Source organism: Bos grunniens, chromosome 1, assembly GCF_055505025.1.
Source record: "Bos grunniens cultivar Pamir isolate PY7600 chromosome 1, Bosgru_T2T1.0, whole genome shotgun sequence".
Taxonomy (NCBI): domain Eukaryota; kingdom Metazoa; phylum Chordata; class Mammalia; order Artiodactyla; family Bovidae; genus Bos; species Bos grunniens.
In genome coordinates, this window is record NC_141165.1 from 51269972 (window position 1) to 51286612 (window position 16641).

Sequence of the window (16641 nt, forward strand, 5' to 3'; positions counted from 1 at the left end):
CGTACTGTTGAAGCCTGGCTTGGAGTATTTTGAGCATTACTCTACTAGCGTGTGAGATGAGTGCAATTGTGTGGTAGTTTGAACATTCTTTGTCACTGCTCTTCTTTGGGATTAGAATGAAAAGTGACTTTTTCCAGTCCTGTGGCCACTGTTGAATTTTCCAAATTTGTTGGCACACTGAGTGCAGCACTTTAACAGCATCATCTTTTAGGATCTGAAATAGCTCAACTGAAATTCTATCATCTCCACTAGCTTTTTTCATAGTGATGCTAAGGCCCACTTGACTTCGCATTTCAGGATTTCTGGCTCTAGGTGTGTGATCACATCATCGTGGTTATCTGGGTCATCTTTAGTAGTACTTTAATTTTTTCCCCAGCCACATCCTATGCCTTGTGGGTTCTTAGTTCCCCAACCAGGGGTAGAACACAGGCCCTCAGCAGTGATAGTGCAAAGTCCTAACCACTGGATCACCAGGGAATTCCCATAAAGTATTTTAAATTTTTTAATTTATTTATTTATGCAGTTCTGACTGGCCCGGGTCTTCACTGTTGCATGGGCTTGGGTATACATAACAATATCTTTGAGTTCTCCTGCAGAACTTAACCCCCTAACAAAAGAAAGACATTAACTCTGATGAGGCATTCTTTATTCCAGAGAGAAGGTCACAGTTTGATAACCTTGAGAACCACAGCAGCTCAACAGGAGACTGCCTGAGGCAAGATCGAAGGCCTGCAGGCCCTGCACTCACCCTGACTGGCAACCCCACCCTTGAACCACTGCTATAAAATTCCTCACCAAATTCCCCCTGGTGAGGACACAGTTTTTGAGAGCACAAGCCCACTGTGTCCCCCTTTGCCTGAATCAAGCTATTCTTTTCTACTTCACTCAAAACTCTGTCTCTGAGATTTGATTTAGTACCAGTACACAATACATATACCAGGCATCAGTATGTATGCTGTTTTTTCAGACATAATGCTATTGCACACTTAATAAATTACAGTATAGTGCAAATATAACTTGTAGATGCACTGGAAAGTAAAAAAAAAAATCTCCCTTTATTTTACTCCCTTTATCGCAGTGGTTTAGAACCAAACCACCGTATCTCTGAGGCATGCCTGGTCGGCACTAGTAAGGTAATCTGCCTGATAGAGCCCACCTTCCCACACCAGAATGTGACCTTGCCTGATATAATCTACTCGTTGCTAGAAACTTTCTCTTCCAGCCCCCCTTTTGCCTATAAAAGTGCTTCATTTTATATAGCTCCTTGGAGCTCCTTTCTGTCTGCTAGATGGGATACTGCGTGAAACACTGAATACAGTCAATTAAACCTTTACATTTACTCAGTTGAGTTTCGTGTTTTAACAAATCCTATAAGATAGCCCACGCCTGCCTCACCTCCCCACCATAAGACACACACTTCAAACACTAATCACAAGCCCAGGCTTGTACCCCTGAGCTTCTAACAAACTGGCTATAAATCAGAAGTTCCCACGACATCCTCAGTTCAGTTCAGTTGCTCAGTCGCGTCCCACTCTTTGCGACCCCATGAATCGCAGCATGCCAGGCCTCCCTGTCCATCACCAACTCCAGGAGTTCACTCAGACTCACATCCACCGAGTCAGTGATGACATCCTACTTGGGTTCAATTAATTTGCTAGAGCAGCTCACAGAACTCAGAGAAACATTTTACTTACTATATTACCGGTTTGTTAGAAAAGGATATAACTCAGGAACAGCCAGATGGAAATGATATATAGGGCACAGCACAGGAAAATGGTGCAGCGCTCCCATGCCCTCCCCAGGCTCCACACTCTCTCCAATCTCCACATGTTCATAACCAGGAAGCTCTCCAAATTCCATTCTTTTGGGTTTATATGGAGGCTTCATTACATAGGCATGATTGATTAAATCACCAGTCATTGATGACTGGTTTAACTTCCAGCCCTTCTCCCCTCCCTGGAGGTTGGGAGTAGGATTAAAATTTCCAACCCTTTCATTGTTGGTTTCACTGTCACCTCATTGACATAAAAGATAACTTTATCACTCTCCACACTGATGAAATTCCAAGGGTTTTGGGGCCTATGAGTTAGGACCTGTGGATAGAGATCAAATATACATGAGAAACATATTCTGGTCATCTGACTGACCAAATATATATCTCTCATAAATTATAATATCTCAAGTACTAAATTAGTTTTCTTTTCTGCATTGATGTCGAGGGGTCTCTCTTCATTTGCAGGACTTTTATTTCCCTAGTACATGCAAATGATTTATTTTATCCTTTAGAAATAAAGCAAGAAAAAGATGTGCCTTATACTGGGGACTATACTCTAGAGAATAGAGATGGGATTTATTTATTAAAAGCAGAAATTTGGAACCAGAGAGACAAGGAGAAATGTGGTACTGCTCTTCTACTTTCCCTCCGCAGACATATCTTAACTCCTAGAGCTGTTCACCTGCACGCTAAGTGCGGCCGAGAGGAGTTACCCCACGTCCGAGGCCAGGGGCAGCAGCCGAGAGTGCCAGACTGCGACAGTGCAGGAACGGCCGAGAGGAGCTACCCCACGTCCAAGGTCGGGGGGGGCGGCTGGGAGGAGATACCCCACGCCCTTAAGCCCGAGGCCAGGGGCGGTGGGCAGGAGGAGCAACCCCATGCCCGAGGCCAGTGGCTGTGGCCGGGAGGACCAACCCCATGCTGTGGCTGCGTGGGCACAGGAGGGCCTAGAGGAGCTATCCCACATTGAAGATCAGAAACAGCAGCGGTGAGGAGATACCCCTCGTTCAAGGTAAGGAGCATTGGCTGCGCTTTGCTGGAGCAGCCATGAAGAGATACCCTAGGCCCAAGGTAAGAGAAACCCAAGTAAGAGGGTAGGTGTTGCAAGAGGGCATCAGAGGGCAGACACACTGAAACCAAAAAACTAGTCAATCTAATCACACTAGGACCACAGCCTTGTCTAACTCAATGAAACTAAGCCATTCCCGTGGGGCAACACAGGACGGGCGGGTCATGGTGGAGAGATCTGAGAGAATGTGGTCAACTGGAGAAGGGAATGGCAAACCACTTCAGTATTCTTGCCTTGAGAACCCCATGAACAGTATGAAAAGGCAAAATGATAGGATACTGAAAGAGAAACTCCCCAGGTCAGTAGGTGCCCAATATGCTACTGGAGGTCAGTGGAGAAATAACTCCAGAAAGAATGAAGGGATGGAGCCAAAGCAAAAAGAATATCCAGCTCTGGACGTGACTGGTGATAGAAGCAAGGTCCGATGCTGTAAAGAGCAATATTGCATAGGAACCTGGAATGTCAGGTCCATGAATCAAGGCAAATTGGAAGTGGTCAAACAAGAGATGGCAAGAATGAATGTCAACATTCTAGGAATCAGCGAACTGAAATGGTCTGGAATGGGTGAATTTAACTCAGATGACCATTATATCTACTACTGCAGGCAGGAATCCCTCAGAAGAAATGGAGTAGCCATCATGGTCAACAAAAGAGTCCAAAATGTAGTACTTGGATGCAATCACAAAAACGACAGAATGATCTCTGTTCGTTTCCAAGGCAAACCATTCAATATCACAGTAATCCAAGTCTATGCCCCAACCAGTAACGCTGAAGAAGCTGAAGTTGAACGGTTCTATGAAGACCTACAAGACCTTTTAGAACTAACACCCAAAAAAGATGTCCTTTTCATTATAGGGGACCGGAATGCAAAAGTAGGAAGTCAAGAAACACCTGGAGTAACAGGCAAATTTGGCCTTGGAATATGGAATGAAGCAGGGCAAAGACTAATAGAGTTTTGCCAAGAAAATGCACTGGTCATAGCAAACACGCTCTTCCAACAACACAAGAGAAGACTCTATACATGGACATCACAGATGGTCAACACCAAAATCAGATTGATTATATTCTTTGCAGCCAAAGATGGAGAAGCTCTATACAGTCAGCAAAAACAAGACCAGGAGCTGACTGTGGCTCAGATCAGGAACTCCTTATTGCCAAATTCAGACTTAAATTGAAGAAGTACGGAAAATCATTAGACCATTCAGATAAGACCTAAATGAAATCCCTTATGATTGTACAGTGGAAGTGAGAAATAGATTTAAGGGCCTAGATGTGATAGATAGAGTGCCTGATGAGCTATGGAATGAGGTTCGTGACATTGTACAGGAGACAGTGATCAAGACCATTCCCATGGAAAAGAAATGCAAAAAAGCAAAATGACTGTCTGGGGAGGCCTTACAAATAGCTATGAAAAGAAGAGAAGTGAAAAGCAAAGGAGAAAAGGAAAGATATAAACATCTGAATGCAGAGTTCCAAAGAATAGCAAGAAGAGATAAGAAAGCCTTCCTCAGCGATCAATGCAAAGAAATAGAGGAAAACAACAGAATGGGAAAGACTAGGGATCTCTTCAAGAAAATCAGAGATACCAAAGGAACATTTCATGCAAAGATGGTCTCGATAAAGGACAGAAATGGTATGGACCTAAGAGAAGCAGAAGATATTAAGAAGAGATGGCAAGAATACACAGAAGAACTGTACAAAAAAGATCTTCACGACCCAGATAATCATGATGGTGTGATCACTGATCTAGAGCTAGACATCCTGGAATGTGAAGTCAAGTGGGCCTTAGAAAGCGTCACTACGAACAAAGCTAGTGGAGGTGATAGAATTCCAGTTGAACTATTTCAAATCCTGAAAGATGATGCTGTGAAAGTGCTGCACTCAATATGCCAGCAAATTTGGAAAACTCAGCAGTGGCCACAGGACTGGAAAAGGTCAGTTTTCATTCCAATCCCAAAGAAAGGCAATGCCAAAGAATGCTCAAACGACTGCACAATTGCACTCATCTCACACGCTAGTAAAGTAATGCTCAAAATTCTCCAAGCCAGGCTTCAGCAATATGTGAACCATGAACTTCCTGATGTTCAAGCTGGTTTCAGAAAAGGCAGGGGAACCAGAGATCAAGTTGCCAACATCCGCTGGATCACGGAAAAAGCAAGAGAGTTCCAGAAAAGCATCTATTTCTGCTTTATTGACTATGCCAAAGCCTTTGACTGTGTGGATCACAATCAACTGTGGAAAATTATGAAAGAGATGGAAATACCAGAACACCTGACCTGCCTCTTGAGAAATCTGTATGCAGGTCAGGAAACAACAGTTAGAACTGGACATGGAACAACAGACTGGTTCCAAATAGGAAAAGGAGTATGTCAAGGCTGTATATTGTCACCCTGTTTATTTAATTTATATGCAGAGTACATCATGAGAAACGCTGGACTGGAAGAAACACAAGCTGGAATCAAGATTGCTGGGAGAAATCTCAATAACCTCAGATATGCAGATGACACCACCCTTATGGCAGAAAGTGAAGAGGAACTCAAAAGCCTCTTGATGAAGGTGAAAGTGGAGAGTGAAAAAGTTGGCTTAAAGCTCAACATTCAGAGAATGAAGATCATGGCATCCGGTCCCATTACATCATGGGAAATAGATGGGGAAACAGTGGAAACAGTGTCACACTTTATTTTTTGGGGCTCCAAAATCACTGCAGATGGTGACTGCAGCCATGAAATTAAAAGACACTTGCTTCTTGGAAGGAAAGTTATGACCATCCTAGATAGCATATTCAAAAGCAGAGACATTACTTTGCCAACAAAGGTTCGTCTAGTCAAAGCTATGGTTTTTTCTGTGGTCATGTATGGATGTGAGAGTTGGACTGTGAAGAATGCTGAGCGCCGAAGAACTGATGCTTTTGAACCGTGGTGTTGGAGAAGACTCTTGAGAGTCCCTTGGACTGCAAGGAGATCCAACCAGTCCATTCTGAGGGAGATCAGCCCTGGGATTTCTTTGGAAGGAATGATGCTAAAGCTGAAACTCCAGTACTTTGGCCACCTCATGCGAAGAGTTGACTCATTGGAAAAGACTCTGATGCTGGGAAGGATTGGGGGCAAGAGGAGAAGGGGACGACAGAGGATGAGGTGGCTGGATGGCATCACTGACTCGATGGACATGAGTCTGAGTGAACTCCGGGAGTTGGTGATGGACAGGGAGGCCTGGCATGCTGCCATTCATGGGGTCTCAAAGAGTCAGACACGACTGAGCGACTGATCTGATCTTATCTGAGAGCTGTTCAGAATAATTCTGGGTTTCCAATTATGAAGCTGCAAACAATTTCATGAGACTCTTACATTATTTAATACCCTGGGTAAATACATAAACCATTTAGTGTTTGACCTAACTGGCATCATCCTGTATAGATTGCTTTCATTTCTTTTTTTTTTTTTTAAGGAATATTTATGTTACATCCTCCCATGTTAAAGAACATTTTAAAAACATCAGCTTTGATGATGACATTGAATGGATACATAAAAATTATTGAATACTTTTTTCTTTTTTTGCTATTACAGACATTATTTCAATGAGTATCTCTGTTTTTTAGTTTTTAAAACTTTTTATTTGGATATGGTTTCAAACTCACAGAAAACTTGCAAGAATAGTACAAAGAACACCCATAAGCCTTCCATCAGATTCCCCTGTTATTTACATTTTGCCTCATTTGCTTTATCTTTTGCTCTTTATTGGGGGAAGCACTGTTGCTCTACCACCTCAGAGTGGGGTGGTGGAGGTCTGGGAATTAACTGACAATAGCCACATTCCAGGAGGAAAGACAATTATTTATATACATGTAGGACCACTCATAACAGTTTGTATAGCAGCTTAATAGAGGAAAAGGTTGGGGGTGGTTAAGGACTTTAGTTGAAAAGTACAAAAGATTCTACTTGGCTTTTTCATCCTGATGCTATTGGGGAACCTCCTTCCTGGCTGGAAACTCCCCTGGAAGGGAATTTATGGCGCTGAATTCTTACCTCCTGGTACTAGAATTCCATTTTCTCCCAAACGTGCAACTCCTTTGGAGGGATGTTAAATGGCAGCTGCATTTTGGGGGGCTTTACTTTAGTCAGATACTGGCAATTCAGATAAGATATCCTAATGCATATTTTGCTCAAATTTTTATCATTGAAGGTTATCTTTATGCCATTCTGGTAGATTATTAGTCCCCTCATCGCTCTATATATCTATATCAATATCAAGATAGATATACAGATATAAACTCATTGAATGTGTGTATGTTCTGAACCACCTTTTTCCCCACTGTATTTACCCCTAATACTTCAGTTTGTATGAATTATTAAAAGACAAACTAAGGCATATTAAAAATATTAAGAGTTTATACTATTCCAATCAGGCAATACCAAACCAGAAGGAGAAAGGAGTTCTCCACCAACAGGACTCAGGGAAAGATTTTTATAGAGAACAGGTAGAAACAAAGCAAGGAAATTATTTGACTGCCTCATTTGTAAAAGCCTAGTTTGCTGCTGGTGACTGGTTGTCCTTTGGTTTTGAGTTCTCCACCTTGAAGCATTTACAGACCTAGGCTGTGGTGTGCTTATGCAGGCAAAGCACCTCAGTCTAATGGTTTCCTATTTAATTAATTTAACCTTACAAAGAACAAGGATATCCCTCTCATATAATCATAGTACTGTTATCAACTTTAGTACACTTAATCTGGATATAATTATATTTCCTAAATCTACCATCCACGTTCCAATTTTGTCAATTGACCCAATAATATATTTATAGCAAATATTTCCTTTCCAGCAGAGGGTCCAATCTAGAGCTAGGTTATTATATAGCAGACCCTTGAATAACATGGGTTTGAACTTCGTGAGTCCACGTATACAGGGATTTCTTTCACTGAATACATACTACAGTACTGCATCGTCCACAGTTGGTTGAATCTGAGGATACTGAACTTCAGATATGCATGGACCATTGTAAAGCTAACTGTAGACTTTCGACTGTGAGGAAGATTGATACCTCTAATTCCCTCGCTGTTCAAGGGCCAACTGTACTTAGCTGTAACATCTCTTTCAGTTCAGTTCAGTTCAGTTGCTCAGTTGTGTCCGATTCTTTGCGACCCCATGAATCGCAGCACGCCAGGCCTCCCTGTCCATCACCAACTCCCGGAGTTCACCTAAACTCATGTACATCGAGTCGGTGGTGCCATCCAGCCATCTAATCCTCTGTGGTCCCCTTCTCCTTCTGCCCCCAATCCCTCCCAGCATCAGCGTCTTTTCCAATGAGTCAACTCTTCACATGAGGTGGGCAAAGTATTAGAGTTTCAGCTTTAGGATCAGTCCTCCCAAAGAAGACCCAGGAATGATCTCCTTTAGAATGGACTTTAGCCTCCCTTAATATGGAACATTTCCTTGGCTTTTCATTGACTTTTATGACCTTAATATTTTGGAAAAATATAGACCTTGTAAAATAAAAAAGTGGAATTTGTCTTATTTTGAGCTTGTCTAATATTTCCTCATCATTAGTTTCAGATTTTGCATCCTGGATACATTAGTGGCATTGTGTCCTCAGTCCCTCATTTGTGATAATTTGTGCTCATTTTGATTTTCTGGTCAAGGTGTTATTTGCATAGTTAGCTGTTTTTTACTCTTGTGACCAGTAAGCAACCTGTGAGAATTATTATTCAATAGCACACATTCGGTGGATACCAGAATCTAGTCCTGTAAATTGTCTTTGAGATTTTTTATCTACCTGTAAATTAGGCTGCATACTGAATTCTTCTAATTTCAAATATCTTGTGATGACTCTTCAAGCTAACATTTCTAATTTTCTTCCGTTCATCTGACTTAAAGTCACTGAGAACAAAGGCTGCCCTTTTCTCTGCAAACCGAAGCTGGAAAACTTGATACAAACTTCAGAGGAATCACTGCAACAGTTCCTGTGTGGCCAGCCTTCATGCCTGTTGATGTGTGGGCCACACATAAAGTTCCTTGGATACCTGATGACACCACCAGAGAGATTCAAACCACAAAAGATGCTTCACACCCAAATATCTCAAAATCACTGGCTCCCCTCAGAACTCAGAAATTGGACTTACAGTCTCTTTCAATTACCAACCTTTGTTACTATTTTGTTTCCCTAGAAATGCCTCTTATTAAATACCTATTGGCTTGAACCATATAAACCTCACTTTTGGAGCCCAGATATATCACCTATAGCCATAGGGGTTCAGAATATGTCACCCTAAAATACGCCACATCAGTATATTGATTATTTTGAATTAAAGTTACTTTAGAAATGGCTGATACAAGAACTCTGACCTTACTTTGTCCCCCCCTAAAAGTATGAGATCAATCTCTCATGTACAAGGTACCCTCCCTGTACCAGGAGGGTAGAAGGCATTTTTATCACCAAAGACAGGGAATTTAGGGCCAAGAAAGCTGTAGAAACAAACCTTGCTACTTCATCATGTTACTACCCTCCTGTCTTGTCAATTTTTCACGTTTATTGTTTCTTTGTCAAAAATGTATTGAAGGAGGAAACAGATAGAACAGGCTCCATCTTGAAAGCAGGACTCCATCTTGGGATGGACTGTGGACTTTGAGCTATATGCCCAGTATCTATGGAAAGGACATATCAACTGGAAAACCAGAGCCCCCCCCCCAACAGATGGAAGAGCCCCAGGGCTCATACCTAGAATCTCCGTCGCCTAAATGAATATTCTAATTATCTGTGTAACCAAATAGAATCATAAATTCTATTATGCTTATTGGGGTATGACCAAAGGCCTATTGATAATTGTCCACTATAAACTACCTAGGCATAAGTCATATGAATCATGGGTTAACTTTGATTGTATCTTTCTTTTCCTTTGTTCAGACTAGTTTCAGAGAATTTGGGGAGGTGAGTTTGAGCATGTACACTTAGGGTATATACATCACATCACACATCAGTCACTCAGTCGTCTCTGACTCTTTGCGACCCCATGAATCCCAGTACGCCAGGCCTCCCTGTCCATCACCAACTCCCAGAGTTCACTCAGACTCATGTCCATCGAGTCAGTGATGCCATCCAGCCATCTCATCCTCTGTCGTCCCCTTCTCCTCTTGCCCCCAATCCTTCCCAGCATCAGAGTCTTTTCCAATGAGTCAACTCTTCGCATGAGGTGGCCAAAGTACTGGAGTTTCAGCTTTAGCATCATTCCTTCCAAAGAAATCCCAGGGCTGATCTCCCTCAGAATGGACTGGTTGGATCTCCTTGCAGTCCAAGGGACTCTCAAGAGTCTTCTCCAACACCACAGTTCAAAAGCATCAATTCTTCGGCGCTCAGCTTTCTTCACAGTCCAACTCTCACATCCATACATGACCACAGAAAAAACCATAGCTTTGACTAGACGAACCTTTGTTGGCAAAGTAATGTCTCTGCTTTTCAATATGCTATCTAGGTTGGTCATAACTTTCCTTCCAAGAAGCAAGCGTCTTTTAATTTCATGGCTGCAGTCACCATCTGCAGTGATTTTGGAGCCCAGAAAAATAAAGTGTGACACTGTTTCCACTGTTTCCTCATCTATTTCCCATGAAGTGATGGGACCAGATGCCATGATCTTCGTTTTCTGAATGTTGAGCTTTAAGCCAACTTTTCCACTCCCCACTTTCACCTTCATCAAGAGGCTTTTGAGTTCCTCTTCACTTTCTGCCATAAGGGTGATGTCATCTGCATATCTGAGGTTATTGATATTTCTCCCAGCAATCTTGATTCCAGCTTGTGTTTCTTCCAGTCCGCGTTTCTCATGATGTACTCCGCATATAAATTAAATAAACAGGGTGACAATATACAGCCTTGACGAACTCCTTTTCCTATTTGGAACCAGTCTGTTGTTCCATGTCTAGTTCTAACTGTTGCTTCCTGACCTGCATACAGATTTCTCAAGAGGCAGATCAGGTGGTCTGGTATTTCCATCTCTTTCAGAATTTTCCACAGTTGATTGTGATCCACACAGTCAAAGGCTTTGGCATAGTCAATAAAGCAGTTTTTCTGGAACTCTCTTGCTTTTTCCGTGATCCAGCAGATGTTGGCAATTTGATCTCTGGTTCCTCTGCCTTTTCTAAAACCAGCTTGAACCTCAGGAAGTTCACGGTTCACATATTTCTGAAGCCTGGCTTGGAGAATTTTGAGCATTACTTTACTAGCGTGTGAGATGAGTGCAATTGTGCGGTAGTTTGAGCATTCTTTGGTATAGCCTTCTTTGGAATTGGAATGAAAACTGACCTTTTCCAGTCCTGTGGCCACTGCTGAGTTTTCCAAATTTGCTGGCATACTGAGTGCAGCACTTTCACAGCATCATCTTTCAGGATTTGAAATAGCTCAACTGGAATTCTATCACCTCCACTAGCTTTGTTCGTAGTGATGCTTTCTAAGGCCCACTTGACTTCACATTCCAGGATGTCTGTCTCTAGGTGAGCGGTCACACCATCGTGATTATCTGGGTCATGAAGATCTTTTTTGTACAGTTCTTCTGTGTATTCTTGCCATCTCTTCTTAATATCTTCTGCTTCTGTTAGGTCCATACCATTTCTGTCCTTTATCGAGACCATCTTTGCATGAAATGTTCCTTTGGTATCTCTGAATTTCTTGAAGAGATCTCTAGTCTTTCCCATTCTGTTGTTTTCCTCTATTTCTTTGCATTGATCTCTGAGGAAGGCTTTCTTATCTCTTCTTGCTATTCTTTGGAACTCTGCATTCAGATGTTTATATCTTTCCTTTTCTCCTTTGCTTTTCACTTCTCTTCTTTTCATAGCTATTTGTAAGGCCTCCCTAGACAGTCATTTTGCTTTTTTGCATTTCTTTTCCATGGGGATGGTCTTGATCCCTGTCTCCTGTACAGTGTCACGGACCTCATTCCATAGTTCATCAGGCACTCTATCTGTCAGATCTAGGCCCTTAAATCTATTTCTCACTTCCACTGTACAATCATAAGGGATTTGATTTAGGTCATACCTGAATGGTCTAGTGGTTTTCCCTACTTTCTTCAATTTAAGTCTGAATTTGGCAATAAGGAGTTCATGGTCTGAGCCACAGTCAGCTCCTGGTCTTGTTTTTGCTGACTGTATAGAGCTTCTCCATCTTTGGCTGCAAAGAATATAATCAATCTGATTTTGGTGTTGACCATCTGGTGATGTCCATGTATAGAGTCTTCTCTTGTGTTGCTGGAAGAGGGTGTTTGTTATGACCAGTGCATTTTCTTGGCAAAACTCTATTAGTCTTTGCCCTGCTTCATTCCATATTCCAAGGCCAAATTTGCCTGTTACTCCAAGTGTTTCTTGACTTCCTACTTTTGCATTCTGGTCCCCTATAATGAAAAGGACATCTTTTTTGGGTGTTAGTTCTAAAAGGTCTTGTTTGTCTTCATAGAACTGTTCAACTTCAGCTTCTTCAGCATTACTGGTTGAGGCATAGACTTGGATTACTGTGATATTGAATGGTTTGCCTTGGAAACGAACAGAGATCATTCTGTCGTTTTTGTGATTGCATCCAAGTACTACATTTTGGACTCTTTTGTTGACCATGATGGCTACTCCATTTCTTCTGAGGGATTCCTGCCTGCAGTAGTAGATATAATGGTCATCTGAGTTAAATTCACCCATTCCAGTCCATTTGAGTTCGCTGATTCCTAGAATGTCGACATTCACTCTTGCCATCTCTTGTTTGACCACTTCCAATTTGCCTTGATTCATGGACCTGACATTCCAGGTTCCTATGCAATATTGCTCTTTACAGCATCGGACCTTGCTTCTATCACCAGTCACATCCACAGCTGGATATTCTTTTTGCTTTGGCTCCATCCCTTCATTCTTTCTGGAGTTATTTCTCCACTGACCTCCAGTAGCATATTGGGCACCTACTGACCTGGGGAGTTTCTCTTTCAGTATCCTATCATTTTGCCTTTTCATACTGTTCATGGGGTTCTCAAAGCAAGAATACTGAAGTGGTGTGCCATTCCCTTCTCCAGTGGACCACATTCTGTCAGACCTTTCCACCATGACCCGCGCATCTTGGGTTGCCCCATGGGCATGGCTTAGTTTCATTGAATTAGACAAGGCTGTGGTCCTAGTGTGATTAGATTGACTAGTTTTTTGGTTTCAGTGTGTCTGCCCTCTGATGCCCTCTTGCAACACCTACCATCTTACTTGGGTTTCTCTTACCTTGGGCATGGGGTATCTCTTCACGGCTGCTCCAGCAAAGCGCAGCCAATGCTCCTTACCTTGGATGAGGGTATATAAGGTTTTCACAAAAACTGGTCAGGGTCCTTGGCTAAGAGGAGACTCTGCCTTGGGCCCGCTGGTGTAATAAACTGCACTCCACTATCTGCATTGCACTCCTAAGTGAGTTTGTTTCCTGGAACGCATGGCTACAACAGTAGAAAAGTGTCCTGCTTTGCTCAATTTGAGTTTCATGTCTTTGTAGGGGGGTGGGGGGAGGGGGCTCCCATATAATTACATTTGTTTATCTCCTGTTACTCTATTTATTACAGGTGGGTCTCAGCCAACAACCTGGGAGGATAGAGGGGAAATTATTTTTCGTCCCTTACACCACCTTCTGAAGTGAGACACAACTCTGTAACTGAACTGACCTATTCTCAGTACTAAGAGACTAGTTCAGTGAGACTACCAACTTCACAAAGACAGTGAAACTTAGTAGGGAACTTTCAAAGGATGGAATGAAAAGTAGCAGAATATGCCACTCCAAAATATACCTCTTTGGCATAAGGATTATTTTGAACTGATTATTATTATTATTATTTTTTAAGAAACAGCAGACACAGGAGAAGCTCCAAAACAGAGCTGAATTTACCCTTTTCTAAGGGAAATCTCCATTGATTACGGTGCCTTCCTCTCTGTACCAGGAAGAGAATGACTCTAAATCACAAAACTCATCCATGAAGAAGGTGCTGGCTTAAATCTGCGTAACAACCTTACCCAGTTTGCTGTGTCTTTCCTGATAACCTCCTGTAAGTGGCCCCCCTAGTCCCCAGCATCTTTCTTTTGTCTTTAGCTGAAGATAGTATTTCAAGTGATGGATTGGGCCATTTCAGGGTATTTTACTCAGTTTTCGTGGGTATCTCCCATGTATACATGATATATGTGTTAATAAACTTCTGTGTGTTTTTCTCTTTTTAATATGTCTTTTATTTCAAGGGGTCTGATCACAGAACCTATAAGGGTAAAGGAAAATTACTATTCATAATAGTATGAGTTATTAATGCTAGAACTGTTAATAAGAAGATAGTGTGTGTGTTTCTAAGAGTTCTTTTAGTATCAGGATCAGCCACAACTTTCTCCTTAGGATCAGGAGAGGTTAAAAGGTAACATGACAACATTAAGCAAAATATTAGTTGCCGTTTATTTTTACAAAAGACCAAATGGAGTAAAGATGCCCTCTAGTGAAAGATTAGGTACATTTTGCAATCAAACAGAAAGAACAGAAAATCTATCCACAATTACATGACAATTGCAATGTGGAGCTTTTGCTTTCTTCCTGAACAATAAAATCAATAACAGAATTAAGAAATTAATTCACTTATGTAATAAATTATGTTCTCATTCATATGTTCTTCCTGAATGAATTTTATTGATTTTAATTACTTCTAAGTTGTTTTGTTCTATAAATTCGAATAACCAAGTTGTCATTCTGTCAAGGAAATCTGTTGTTTCCTATTTTGGAAAAAAAAAAAAAAGGGTCACTCTTTATTGACAAATATACTCTTTCTCACAGGTTTATAAAGTAAATATTGATTTGTTCAACAGATAATCTGAATGTGTTATTAGAATTTACTTTAATTTTATAAAATAAATATTTGAGAGAAAGTAATTTGCAAAATTATCAAAAGATCTAATGATAAAGAGCTTCCCTGGTGGCTCAGTGGTGAAGAGTCTGCCAATGCAGGAGACAGGGGTTTGACCCTTGATCTGGGAATATCTCACATACAGTGGTGCAACTAAGCCTGTGTGCTACAATTGTTAAGCCTGTGCTCTAGAGCCAGTGGGCCACAATTACTGAGCCCACATGCCAAAACTACTGAAGCTCACACACCCTAGAGACCCTGCTTGCAACAAAGAAGCCACCACAATGAGAAGCCCACACACCAGAATTACAGAGTAGCCTCCCCTTGCTGCAACTAAAGTCCAGGCAGTGCTGAAGACCCAGAACAGCCAAAGATAAAGAAAGAAAGAAAGTTACTTAAAGCAAAAAGATATAATGACAAATCTCTAGAAAAATAAGATGTTGACAGAAATTCTTATTTTATGACTTTCAGGGTCAAGGTGCTTGAGAAAGAGATAAAAGAATAAAGGGACTGTGTGTAGAGTTGATGGGCACGGGGAGCAGGAGATTATGCTCTCAGAGGCCAGCCCAGAGTCTTGTTTACAGTGAAAATCAATAAACATTGTTGATTGGAGGTGAGACAAGTTGTTCCCTAACAAACTTAAATAAAATCTCTTTTGGATGAGTTGCTAAGATGGTTGGCAAATGCCAAAATTCAGTGTTTCATTGATTTAAAACTGTCCTGTAAAACTTAAAGGCTGACAGTCCCTTGGCTATGACAAAAGGAATACTAAAATACAATGGTGAAAAGATGATCTTTTCAACAAAAGGTTCTGAGCTTATTGGATGTCCATCTGCACACACACAAAAATTAATCCTAGCTTCTACCTCACACCTTAAAGAAAAATCAGTTCCTAGTGGACTGCACATCTAAATGTGAAAGGTAAAACATCAAAGTTTCTAGAAGAAAACATGGCCACCTCAGGGATTGCAAATATTTCTCAAACTGGACGTGAACAGCATTAACCACAGAGCAAAAGACCGTACTAACTGAAAATTAAGAACTTCTCTACTTAAAAACAGCACTAGAAGACCTATGCAATATGTATGTTCAATAAAGGACTTTTATCAAGAATACATAAAGAATTCCTACAAATCAATAGAGAAATGAACACAGAAGAAAAATGACTTAAAATTAATAGGGACTTTACAAAAAAATGATACTCTACTGATCAATAAACTTATGAAAATGTGTTCAACTTTCTTAGTCATCAGGGAAAGAAAACATTACATCATAATGTGACAGCAGGTATCCTGGTAAATGTTCGACAATTGGCTTTCTAGAAGGAGGAAAAGTCTGTATGTGTGCGTATCACAAATTGACAAATAATAAAATATACAGTGTATACTCTTTACTGTAAATTCCATACAGCCAACTGATTCTTATAGAATTCTTTCTGATTTTTGCTGAACTTTTGCATCCTTATCCAAGGCTGTAATTCAACCATGCTTTGATAATTTTTTTAGCTATTCACAAGATACCAACTACATACAAGAAAATTTTAAGTTTAATCTGCATTATTAATATTTCCCCCATCACTTTCTGAAGTCTGTATAAATCAAGCCCTGATTAGTGGCATGTCCCAGTTTTCATAGTGTAAATATTCCACTGTGGTCAGTCTCAAACTACCTAGAAGATATTGCTAAAGAGATGCATATAACATTATGTATTATATAGTATTTCCCTCACAAGGATAAAATTACTATAAATAAACTCAATAGCATAGAATGATAGTCAAATGTAGTACAGTAATTAGGAGGTGATAAATTTTGAATACTTTTGTTTTAATATAACTTACTTACGTTTATGTAAGTTAATTTTTAATAATGGTTATTTTTAACAACCAGTTGTCAAACTTACTACAAATTTAACCTTTTGTCCCTGAGAGCTGGTCTGAGCCAA

The 16641-nt window shown here is 40.8% G+C and overlaps 1 long non-coding RNA gene across 1 annotated transcript; it reads left to right on the forward strand.

Annotated features, from left to right (window-relative positions):
* The first annotated feature begins 551 nt into the window (after positions 1-551).
* On the forward strand, positions 552-14518 carry LOC147379438 (uncharacterized). The gene is made up of 3 exons (XR_015168874.1): positions 552-808; positions 2429-2573; positions 13390-14518. It is a non-coding gene; the product is annotated as an uncharacterized LOC147379438 (long non-coding RNA).
* The last annotated feature ends 2123 nt before the right edge of the window (positions 14519-16641 follow it).